Source organism: Macrotis lagotis, chromosome 8, assembly GCF_037893015.1.
Source record: "Macrotis lagotis isolate mMagLag1 chromosome 8, bilby.v1.9.chrom.fasta, whole genome shotgun sequence".
Classification (NCBI taxonomy): Eukaryota; Metazoa; Chordata; class Mammalia; order Peramelemorphia; family Peramelidae; genus Macrotis; species Macrotis lagotis.
Genome location: NC_133665.1, coordinates 189,631,224 through 189,643,591, shown reverse-complemented (window position 1 = coordinate 189,643,591; position 12,368 = coordinate 189,631,224). Strand labels below are relative to the sequence as shown.

Sequence of the window (12,368 nt, the reverse complement as noted above, 5' to 3'; positions counted from 1 at the left end):
CCTGGGCTCATAACAAGCAGAGGCCCATGCCCTTGGCCCCCTGACTCTATTAAGTTAGAAAAATTAATTTTTTTTTTATTAATGGTCGATTAAAAAACAGGCACAATCTAAGCAGAGTTATTTTGATGCTCGACATATCTGCTCCTGCCCCACCCCTGGGGCATAGTCATCTCTATGCTGCTCCTTTCACAAGGCCCATGTTGGAACAGCCTCCACTGACAGCCCCAGTCCTGCTGACCCCCAGCCCTCCACCAATGTAGATCAATCACTACCTGCCTTGCCTTGGGTAACATGCCAAGTTAACAGACATCTCTTAAGGGCCTACTCTGGGTCAAGGGGTCCCTCAAGGAACTCCCATTCTAATGGGAGATGCAAGGGGTTAAGTGAAGATCAGCTAGTGGGAGAAACTGAAAGGCAAGGAGGGTCCAGAGGGGCTTCCTTCAGAGATGGGACTTCAGCTGAGCCCAGAAAGGAAGGAGGGAGAGAAAAAAAGGGGAAGTTTTAGGCCTGGATGGGGGGAGCAGAACAGCAAGGAAGGCTCTCAAAACCAAATAGAAGGTTTGCTCCCCAGGCCTTTCAGACTGGAAGACAGCTTATAGCCCCTTACTCATTAACCATCTGATCCATTCCAAACCACTCCCCCAGCACTGAAGTCAGCTTCAGGCTCTGTTTTATCCCCTTTTTTGAAAATCAAAATAACGACATTGAAATGAATCTAAAATTTTAAATCTGATAAGGAAAGATGTCAATATTACAGTTGGCTTCAAAAAATCAACCTCAGTAGAATATGATCGTGGGAAAGCAAAGAGAGAAGTCTGTCTGAACATCAATAGCTCCCAAGGTCAACTCCATCCACTGGCACGAGTGGGCAGCCCGGGAAGGCCCAAGGACCAGAGAGGGGCTGCTCTGAAGTGCACTGACCAAGTGGACGCACAGAAAAGGGAAACCAAGAAGGCTAAGGGGAATCAGTTAAAAGAACCAGGAATTCTTTTAATCCAGTCTATACCCTGAAGAGATCATGAAAAAGGGTAAAAACATCACTGGTACAAAAATCTTCATAGCAGCCCTGTTTGTGGTGGCAAAGAATTTGAAATTGAGTGAATGTCCTTCAATTGGGGAATGGCTGAACAGACTGTGGTCTATATGTCATGGAACACTACTGTTCTATTAGAAACCAGGAAGGATGGGAATTCAGGGAAGCCTGGAAGGATCTGCATGAACTGATGTTGAGTGAGATAAGCAGAACCAGAAAAACACTGTACACCCTTAACAGCAACATGGGGGTGATGATCAACCTTGATGGACTCGCTCATTCCATCAGTGCAACAATCAGGGACAATTTGGGGCTGTCTGCAATGGAAAATACCATCTGTATCCAGAGAAAGAACTGTGGAATTTGAACAAAGACCAAAGATTATTATCTTCAATTTAACCAAAAAAAAAAAAAAGGTATCTTACTATATAATTCTACTGTCTCTTATATTTTATTTTTCTTCCTTTAAGGATATGATTTCTCTCTCAACACATTCAATTTTGATCAATGTACACCATAGAAACAACGTAAAGACTATCAGACTTTGCCTTCTGTGGGGGGTTGGGGGAAAGGAAGCAAGATTTGGGGATAAATTGTAAAATTCAAAAATAACAATAAAAAAAGAACCAGGAATCCTAAGTTTGGAGAAGACTTGGTGGTGGGGAAGGGGGTGTGAGGAGAAGGAGGGGTTCGTGCTGGGGAGCTAGCCACCTACAAGTATGGAAGGGGATCACCCTTGCTCTACTCAGCTTCCAAGGGCAGAAGCTGGAGGTCTGAATGACCTGGATGCCTTGGGAAGTAGTGGGCTCTCCAAACCAGTGACTGGTAAGAACCACTATTCTGGGCAATTTTCAAGTGGCCATTGCCTTCAAACACCCAATTTACAAACTGATGAACTGGAAAACAACCTCCTTATAATTGAGCCATTATCATCATCCCTTATCCTAGGGGTCCTAATGTGGGAGCGGGTCAGGGTGGCCAGATGGAAGGAGAGAAAGATAATGAAGGTCAGTCCAAACCATGTCCCCAAGCCCCTCTAACTGTGGCTCCTCCATTCTTGTCATTCCAGCACTGGCCTTCTAGCCAAACACTTAAGCCAACATCAAAGACTCAGTGATTCAGAGCTTGAGACCTTCTCATTTAACCATGAGACATGGGGTGGTAAAAGGACTTGCCTAAAGTTCCACCAGTCATAAATGCCAGAAGCAGGATTTGAACCCAGGTCCTCAGACTGAAGTGAAGTTTCTTCATCTGGACCCCCACTCTGAGCACTCTTCTGAAATGCACTAAAGAGTCAGTCTTTTTTTTTGGCTCTGTTCCTAAAAGCCTAAACTCCTGCACATTTTTATCTTTTCTTATAGAATGTGGAAAAAAATGGGGGGGAGGAATAAAATAAAATATCAATTAAAAAAAGGGAAAGGGAGCTTTTTAAAAAAACTGTCATCTGTGCCTCAACCACCTAGAAAAGCTCAAATAGGCAGCAGTGTGCTGACTTGGGGGGGAGGGGAGGAGGCCCTGCTGGTGAAAGTGGGCACAAGCTGACAGGGCAAAACCACTCCAGCCAGAACCACCAGCTCCAGATGCCCCAAGACAAATGATCTAAAGCCACCTGGGTCACTGTTTGCTCACTATCTGGTCCCAAGAACACAAAGCCAAACACCAAGCACTGGGTTGGTTTCCAGGTTCAAGTCCCAGAGCTGTCATGTGCAGGACACTGGCTTCTGGAGTTTCCAACAAGAAAACAGTCCTGGACTTCAGGGTCCTTTCGCTCTACTGGCAGAAACAAGGGCAAGTGTATGAAGACAGGATGTGGAAAGAAGAGAATTCAAAACCACCCTGTGGGTGGACAGTGCTTGGGGCCTAAAGGCAGGAAGACCTGAGTTCAAATCTAACCTCCGCCCCTTCCTAACTGTGTGACCCCTGGACAGCTAGGTCCCAAGTCTTTGTCTTACTTTCCTTATCTGTAAAATGGTCATACCAAGAACACTTCCCTCCCAAGGCTGGTGTTAGGATCAATACACACAAATTCACAAAGTGCTTAACAAACCTATGGATGCTGTGATTACCCAATCCAAGCAGCCCCTTCTACAGATGAAGGGAAAAGGAGGCCAACAGACACCCCCCCCCCCAAACACAACCCGTCAAGAACAATGCAGGGATGAGGGAAACCAAGCAGTGAGAAGCAGCTCATCTGGCAGTGGACAGGACCTGCACCTGCAGCTCCTTGGTTCCTGGAGTCCCTGAGGCCATCAGAGAAGTTGCTGCCCTCCTGTCCTGGCTGAGTGCCCCCCCCAATCACCAGCTGCCTCCTTCTCCCTCAGACATGGGTACACACAGAAGAGTCAGCTCATGATCTCTGAGCTGGTAGTCACTAGATCAGTCACCTAGATTATTCCTTCGAGTCCAAGATAATCAGTTCTGTTAAAGAAACTAAAGCAAAATAACAACTGTAGCTTTTGCCTCAAGATTCAGTTGTTCCTCAATTCCATCTCCAAACTTTCCTGGACCTGCTCTGGTCTCTAGGCCATGACAGCAACTCTTCCTCAAACAACACAGTTTCCCACTCTTCCAGCCAGTGATCCACGGCTGGTTTCCCTGCCCCTCAGCACCCTCCTATCTTCTCCTTCATTCTTCATGGCAGTCTTCCCTTCCTCCATTCCCCAGTTAAGAGCTGTGACAGCTCTCTGCCCTATGCAGAGCTCAGCTGGAAGGGCACATAGTCTTGTGTCTTTGTGTGCATGGCACACTGTGGGCATCCAACAGGGGACTGAGAAACATGGATGGAAGGGCTAAGCACTATTAAATGGGGGGCAAGAATGTTGATCATGGGGTTATAGAAGTGAGGGCCTTGGCCCTCCCCAGAGACCAGTGAGCCAGGCCCCACACAGGCTGAGCATGGGACCACTCTTGTGGGCAGTGAGCCCACAACAATTTAAGAAAGGTGACTGCTGAAGAAGGCATCTCATGTAACCCTCAGACATACATGGGGAGAAAATAAAGTTATGCCATGGAGAAGGCGGCAAGAAGGGAAATACTCTGTAACTTATAAAGAGATCAATACATGAAGGCTGATAGAACTTAGAGAAAGAATTCATAGATATATGCATCGAATGGATTATACTTATCATCTCATTTTAAATTTTATCCTTAAAGCCCTTGGCTAAATTAAGATAGCTTTTAATAAAACCATATAATGTTTGTAGCACGAAAAATTTGATCAAAAACAGTTTAAAGATTTAATCATCAGGCTCCCAGGAAAACTCTAATCCTCATCTGCTTCAGATTCTATGGCAAATTAACTCTATGTTCACAACTAATGCATTCTACCATAAATAAGGGGTTTGAGCTCCAGAAAGAGGTCCAAGGGGAAGTCTTGTCCATGAGCTCTCATGGCATTCAGCCTCACTAATGTGAAACAGGAGGAAAGGGAATATGTCTGAAGGAAAAGCAGCCCCCCAGCTCCCAACCTGAATAAGGATACAGAAATCTAAGGAGAAATATTGACGCAAAAAATTTTAAATATAACACTAGCAAGGAGATGACAGCAATGTGTGACAAAGACCACACCATAGAACCAGGTGGGATTTAAATCAAGCATGAAAGATTGGTTCAATATTAGGAAAAAGATATTAGCATAATTGACCCTTATCATATGATCAGAAACCATTTCATTATCTCAATAGATGCTGAAAAAACTTTTAACAAAATATATCACACATTCCTATTAAAAACACTAGAGACCACAGTAATATATGGAGCTTTCTTTAAAATTATAAGTAATTTCTGGTTCAACCATTTTGGAGAATAATTTGGAACTCAATGAAACTCAAAACCTTACAAAAGCAATACCCTTCCTGGGTCTGTATCCCAAAGAGACCATCACAAAAGGAAAAGAACCCACATGGACAAAAATATTTATACCAGCTCTTGTAAAGAATTGGAAATTGAGGGAATGCCCTCCACCTAGGGAATGGCTGAACAAGCTTGTCTATGAATGTGATGGGGCACAATTGTTCTGTAAGAAAAGATGAGCAGGGCGGCTAGGTGGCGCAGTGGATAAAGCACTGGCCCTGGAGTCAAGAGTACCTGGGTTCAAATCTGGTCTCAGACACTTAATAATTACCTAGCTGTGTGGCCTTGGGCAAGCCACTTAAACCCCATTTGCCTTGCAAAAACCTAAAAAAAAAAAACAAAAAAAAAATGATGAGCAGATAGACGTCAAGAAAGATTGGAGAGATTCACATGAACTGTTGTTTAGTGAAGAGAAGAACCAGAAGAATATTGTCTACATTAATAACAACACTGGGTGGGGATCAACTATGATGGGCTTAGCTCTTGTCAACAGTTCAATGACCAAAAGCAATTCTAAAGGACTTGAGTTGGAAAAATGCCATTCACATTCAAAGAAGGAACTATGGAGTCTGAACGTAGACCGAAGCAGACAATTTTCAATTTTTTAAAATTTGTTTAATTTTTTCCCTCTCTTGATATTTTTCCTTTTGTACTGATTTTTCTTTCATAACATGATTAATATGGAAATATGTTTAACAAAGTTTAGATTACTCACTTTCAAGGGGATGGGGAAGAAAGGGAGAGGAAAATGTGGACCTCAAAACCTTACACAAAAAAAATGTTGGAAAGTATTTTTGTATGTAGCTGAAAAATTAAATCAATTTATTTATTTAATTAAAAAAAGAACTCATGAGCAGATATATTTCAGAAAAACCTGAAAAGACTTAACATGAACTGATACTGAGTGAAGTGAACAGAACCAAGAAAACATTATACACAATAAAAGTAACACTGTGTGAAGATCAACTGTGATGGGCCTAATTAGCTCTTCTCAGCAGCAGAATGATCAAAGATATTTCTAAAAGACTTGAGTTGGAAAATGCCATCCACATCCAAAGAAAGAACTAGGGAGTCTGAATGCAAATCAAAGCATACTATTTTCACTTTTTAAATTTTATTTTGTTTTTGTCCTTCTTATGTTTTTCCCTTTTGTTCTGATTCTTCTTTTACAATATGACCACTATAGTAATATGTTTACATTAGCTGTGTGTGAATAACCTATTGGATTACTCACTGTCAAGGAAAGAGAAGGGGAAGGGAAGGGAGAAAAAATGTAGAGGTCAATAGCTTTAAAAAAAATGAATGTTAAAACTATTTTTACATGTAATTGGAAAAAAATTTTTAAAATTAAAAAAAATAAAATAGTATCTATCTAAAATCATCAGCAAGCATTATCTATAATAGGAATAGACTAGAAACCTTTCCAATACTGTACTATATTGGTTTGTTTTCACCGCAAGAGAAGAAAGTGAAGGAATTAGAAGAGGCAATGAGGAAACAAAACTATCACTCTTTGCATATGGCATGATAGTATACTTAAGAGAATCTTTGAGAATCAACTAAAGAACTATTTGAAATAAATAAAAATTTCAGCAAAGTTGCAGGACATAACATAAACCCACATAAATCATCAGCATTTCTATATTGGCAATAAAGACCCCAAAAGATAGAAAAATTCCATTTAAAATAACTGTATACAACATAAAATACTTAGGAGTCTATCTGCCAAGATAAATCTAGGACATATATTAAGATAATTATGAAACATTTTTCACACAAAGTCAGATCTAAACAATTGGGAAAATGACAATTGCCCAAGTCAATATAATAAAAAAATGACAATTCTACCCAGTTTACTTATTCAGTGCCATGCCAATCAAACTACCAAAAACCTATTTCATAGAACTAGAAAAAATAATAACAAAATTCATCTGGAAGAACAAAAGGTCAAGACAAAGAAATTAATGAAAAAAACTGCAAAGACAAGTGGCCTAGCCAACCTAGATCTCAAATGATATTGTACAGAAGCATCATCAAAACTCTCCGTGACTGGCTAATAGAGTAGAGGAACAGTGGAATAGATTAGATACACAAGACATCAAAGGCATCAGTTTCTGGGATAAGAATTCACTATTTGAGAAAGACTGCTAGGAAAAACTAGAAGGCAGTATGGCACAATATATAAATCAACATCTTACACTCTATATACCAATATAAGGTCAAAATGGGTAAGAGTTTTAGAGATAAAGGGTGACAATGTAAAGCAAAGTAGAAAAAGAGGAATAGATGGAGAAGAGAATAGATGGAGAGGAATTTTTAATCATATGAGAGAGAGCATTACAAGATGTAAAAGAGATTATTAATGACTATATTAAATTTAAAAGAATTTGCACAAAAATTTAGGAGAGTAGAAAGTTGGGTAACAATTTTTATAGCAAGTGGCTCTGATAATGGCCTCTTTTTAAAAAATATAGAGAACTGAATCAAATTTATAAGAATACAAGTCATACCCCAACTGATAAATGGTCCAAAGATATGAATAGGTAGTTTTCAGAAATGGAATCAAAGCTACCTATAGTCATATGAAAAAAGTGCTCTACATAATTATTTATTAGATAAATACAAACTAAAACAACTCTGAGGCACTACCTCATACTTATCAGATTGGCTACTATTACAGAAAAGAAAAATGATAAATGTTAGAAAAGATGTGCGAAAATTGGAACACAAATACACTCTTGGTGGAGTTGATCCAACCACTCTGGAGAGAAATTTGGAACTATGCAGAGTTATAAAACGGTGCATACCCTTTGACCCAGCAATACCACTACTAGGGAGTGATGGACCCATATGTTCCATATGTTCATAGCAGCTCTTTTTGTGGTGGTAAAAAATTGGAAATTGAGGGGCTGCTCATCAACTGGGGAATGGCTGGACAAGTTGTAGTCTATGAATGTAATGGAATGCTATTGTGCTTTAAGAGATCATGAGCACGGGGTGGCTAGGTGGTGTAGTGGATAAAGCACCGGCCTTGGAGTCAGGAGTACCTGGGTTCAAATCCAGTCTCAGACATTTAATAATTACCTAGCTGTGGCCTTGGGTAAGTCACTTTAACCCCATTTGCCTTGCAAAAACCTCAAAAAAAAAGAGAGAGAGAGAGATCATGAGCAGGTGGATTTCAGAAAAACCTGGAAGATAAGAGATAAACGATGCTGAGTGAAGTGAGCAGAACCAAGAGAACTTTTTATTCAGTAATAGCAACATTGTACAATGATCAACTGTGAATGACTTAACTCTTCTCAGAAATTCAATGATGCAAGACAATTCCCTCATGATGGAAAATGCTATCCATATCCAAAGAACTAATGGAATCTAAATGCAGATTGAAGCATACTATTTTCACTTTTTTGTGTGATTTGTTTCTTTTGATGTTTCTTCTTTCACATGACTAAAATAAAAATTTATTTTACATGACTGCACATATATAAACTATATCAAATTGTTTACCATGTTAGGGAAGGAGGAGGGAAAAGTGAGTGGGAGATTATTTGGAACTCAAAAAAAATTTAAATGAATTTTTAAAATTATCTTTACATATAATTAGAAAAAACCAAAATACTATTTAAAAAATAAAAAATAAATAATAAATTCAATGAGAAATAATAGTAAGTGACTTCTGTTCCCCTGATAAAGCAGCAGGGTGTTTGGAAAGTTCTGGGGTACAGCATCTCACAGTGACCAGGCACCCCACTACTTAGGACAAATATACTCCAGGCACAAGAGCTCAAAACACCAAAAATCCAGAGATCTAACTCCAAGAGGTGGAGATCAGTACAGAAAGTCAGGACAAAACAAAATAGAATGAACCACTTCTCCCACAAGCACAGTGTAAAAGTTTTTAAAAACTTTTTTCCAACTGACAAATTGCCTTCTGTGGGGGGTGGGGGGAGGGAAGTAAGATCAGGGGGAAAAACTGTAAAACTCAAAATAAATAAACCTTTAAAAAATTTTTTTTTTCCTAAAAGAAAAACACAACAAGAAAATTGAATTAATTTAGTTTATGTCATCCAGTAATGAATTCAATATTATTTCAACAAATGTTCAAAGCATTATAGGTTTAGGGATGGGGTCTTCTTCCTGTCTTGCAGGGCGCCTTCTCACAGGTTGCCCCCCCCCATCTCTTAGAATCTCTAGTTTCCAATTCAGCTCAAAGTAGTTTCATACATAAACCCTCCTCCATCTTTCCAGCTCCAGAGGCCTCTCTCACAATCACTTTCTATTAACTTTGTATGTGTCCCTATAGGTAAACTCTTAGAGGACAAGGCACTTCCTTTTTGATGCGGTACCCTCAACCTGGGCAGTGTCTGACACTAGTAGTACAAGCCGATTGAATGAATGATTTGTGATCATTCCCTCCATTCCCACCAGCCACACAGACTGGAATAGACTCACACTTTCTCATCCTGAACGACTGCTATCGTTCTCCAAGAAATCTTCCAGAGAGATCTGCCCACAGTGCTGGGAGCCTCCCTGCCTTGATCAATGATCACCACCAGATGCAGAAGCCAACAAAGCGTCCTGAGGAGTATGCCCTTGCTTCTGCTAAGTCACTGCCTACCTCCTCTTACAGTCAACTCTCTCAGATGACAGTCTTTACACAATTCTTTGTTTGAGATATGTTGTAACCTGCCTATGCCTACCACATGCCTCTCCATTGCCCTTTGAGTGACCTTTAACTTCAATTCTTTGAGAATTATGGGATTTTAATGATTTGAAATCATATAACATCACTAAAAAAAGATATAAAAAGGATGGGTTTTGGTTGCAGGGTGAAGTCTGGAGTCATTATAAACAAGAATATTCATGAAAGCAATTCAGCACATTTTCCTCCTCTTACTTGGTGTGGATCACATTTATGGAGTACTTTCAGGTTTATCATGATCTTTACAAACATTATTTTGTTTAATCCTCACAATAAACCTGAGAAGTAGGTGCTATTACCCACATTTTATAAAGGAAGAAAAAAGGCTCAATTACATACCAAAAATTGTTTGTAGTGGAATTCAAATTCAGATCCTCCTACTTCCAAGCACAACTCTCTCCATTATACCAGACTGCCTATCTTTATCGTGCCCTGTATACATGCTTCATCCACTTAGATTTTCTAGTATGGATAGTTAAATCATGGGGCTTCATGCAATCCCCATATCACCCATAAATAAAAGCTCTTTTTCCCCATTGAGCCTAGCATCATCCATGACACTGGCAGCATAGGTTTCCCTATCATGCAACTACACTCTTGTTACTTTTTTTTTTAGGTTTTTCCAAGGCAAATGGGGTTAAGTGGCTTTGCCCAAGGCCACACAGCTAGGTAATTATTAAGTGTCTGAGACCGGATTTGAACCCAGGTACTCCTGACTTCAGGGCCAGTGCTTTATGCACTACGCCACCTAGCCGCCCCTCTTGTTACATCTTTTAAGGATTCTTAGTTTTGATAAATGAATAAGAGGTACTGATCAGAAGAAAGTCAGATTAAATGCTTTTAAAATCTGTCAAACAATAAGTAAGCAGAGTGGACTCTTGAATTCACGAAATTCCCTTCAGTCAAATGTGACAATAATGTCTGCTATGGTAACGATTTCAAAATCTCATCGGCTCCCTTCATGGTGAAAGACCTCCATGCCCAGGGACTCAAAATAGCATAAAACTGACTTGCTTTTTCGAAATCCAGGTGTGACAGCTATTACAAACAAGGTGAATTCAAGCAGACTCTCAGTTTGGTTTACAGGAGGGCAAGTCTAACTTTTATCCTTGGGTGAGTTAGATGAAATGAAGCCAGCCCTACACAACCCATCCTCTAAGGACACACTTAAGACTCCAAAGGAATATAGCTCCCAACAATATAGCTTAAGGCTCTTCACCAAGGCAAGTTATTTCAAGACCTCATTCTTCCACTGTTACTTAAGTCTAGGATTCACCTCGAACTTTTCCTACAACTAAGTCATGGCTGACTAGGATTTCTGTTCTCTTGTTCTCCTAGTGCTCTGGGAAAGCTTCCCTCATCTCTATTTCATAGACGAACTTCATATTTCAGCTGGGAAACATGATACTCTCTTTAGCCTGATCCCCTAGCACAAAGAAATCACCCATCTCTTTCGTCAAAGAAGAAATTACTTGGACCTCAAAGGTAAAATAAAGTAATTTAACATAAGCCTTTAAAACAACTATAAACAGGCAATTTACATCCTAGAGAAGTCTATAAGTTATCAGAACACAAAACAATCTGTCATAGACATTTTGTTTCTTGATTTTATTTTCTTTCAATTTTCCCTGATTACATGCAAAAAGGAGTTTAATATTCATTTTTAAAACCTTGACTTCCAAACTCTCTTCCTTTCCTACTAACCCACTCACCTTCATTGAGAAAGCAAGTTATTTGATGTAGGTTAAAAATGAGCAGTCACAAAACACATTATCATAATAGTCATGTATAGTCATGTATAGTCAAAGTAAACATAATCCCTGCCCCCAGTCCCAGAAGAAACCTCAAGAAAAATAAAGTGAAAAAATAAGCTTCAATCTGTATTCAGACTCCATCAGCTCTGGGATGAATAATATTCTTTATCTTAAGTCTTTCAGAGTTCTTTTGGGCCACAGCATTGCTGAGAAAAGGTGGGTCATCTATAGCTCATCATCCTACAACATCGCTATTTACTTTGTATAAGGGACATTTCCCACTGCATCTGCTCGTGTGAGTTTTTTGCTCAGAGCATCTTGTCCATTATTTCTTACAACAGAACAGCATTCTGTCAAGTTTTAAACCGACTGTTTCTTTTTTTTTTGCAAGGCAGTGGGGGTTAAGTGACTTGCCCAAGGTCACATAGCTAGGCAATTATTAAGTGTCTGAGGCCGGATTTGAACTGAAGACCTCCTGACTCCAGGGCAGGTGCTCTATCCACTGCTCCATCTAGCTGCCCCATGCCGGCTGTTTAAAGACTTAGAAAGGACTACACTTAGATATGTAAATAAAACATGGTCAAATGGAAGTTAAACTGGAAACTAGATTTTCATTTTCTAAATATCAAAATGGATTAATTTTTATGAGCCAGTCTTCAATGAAAGGGATTTACACTAACTCAGGGTTCTCTCCTTGTCATCTGCCGGCTCAACTTGCTGAAATGTAAATCAGGTTCTTGCTCATCTGGTGACCATGAGAGTAAGAAGGCAATTCTTCCTGTTCAGAATGACACAGAAGTCTGTCCTGCACCTAGCATGAGCATTTAAAAAAAATAACAGGAATCTCAGTTCTTGCATCCCATCTCCTTCTGAGCATGGAGGATGAATCATTTAGAAGCTGAAACTGGTGACACGTCCTCTGAGTCACTTCTGCAAATGGAGCAGCCACAATGCCCACCTGGCCCATGACTCTCAGCCTGAGGAAGCTGCCTGGCAAGGCCTCTGCTGCCCTTCTGCCCCTGGACTG

The 12,368-nt window shown here is 39.9% G+C and overlaps 1 protein-coding gene across 1 annotated transcript in view; it reads right to left on the bottom strand.

The window, feature by feature from the left end:
- RALA (RAS like proto-oncogene A) overlaps positions 1 to 12,368 on the bottom strand; it is a 55,157-nt gene that overhangs the window by 16,654 nt on the left and 26,135 nt on the right. The window lies entirely within an intron of this gene.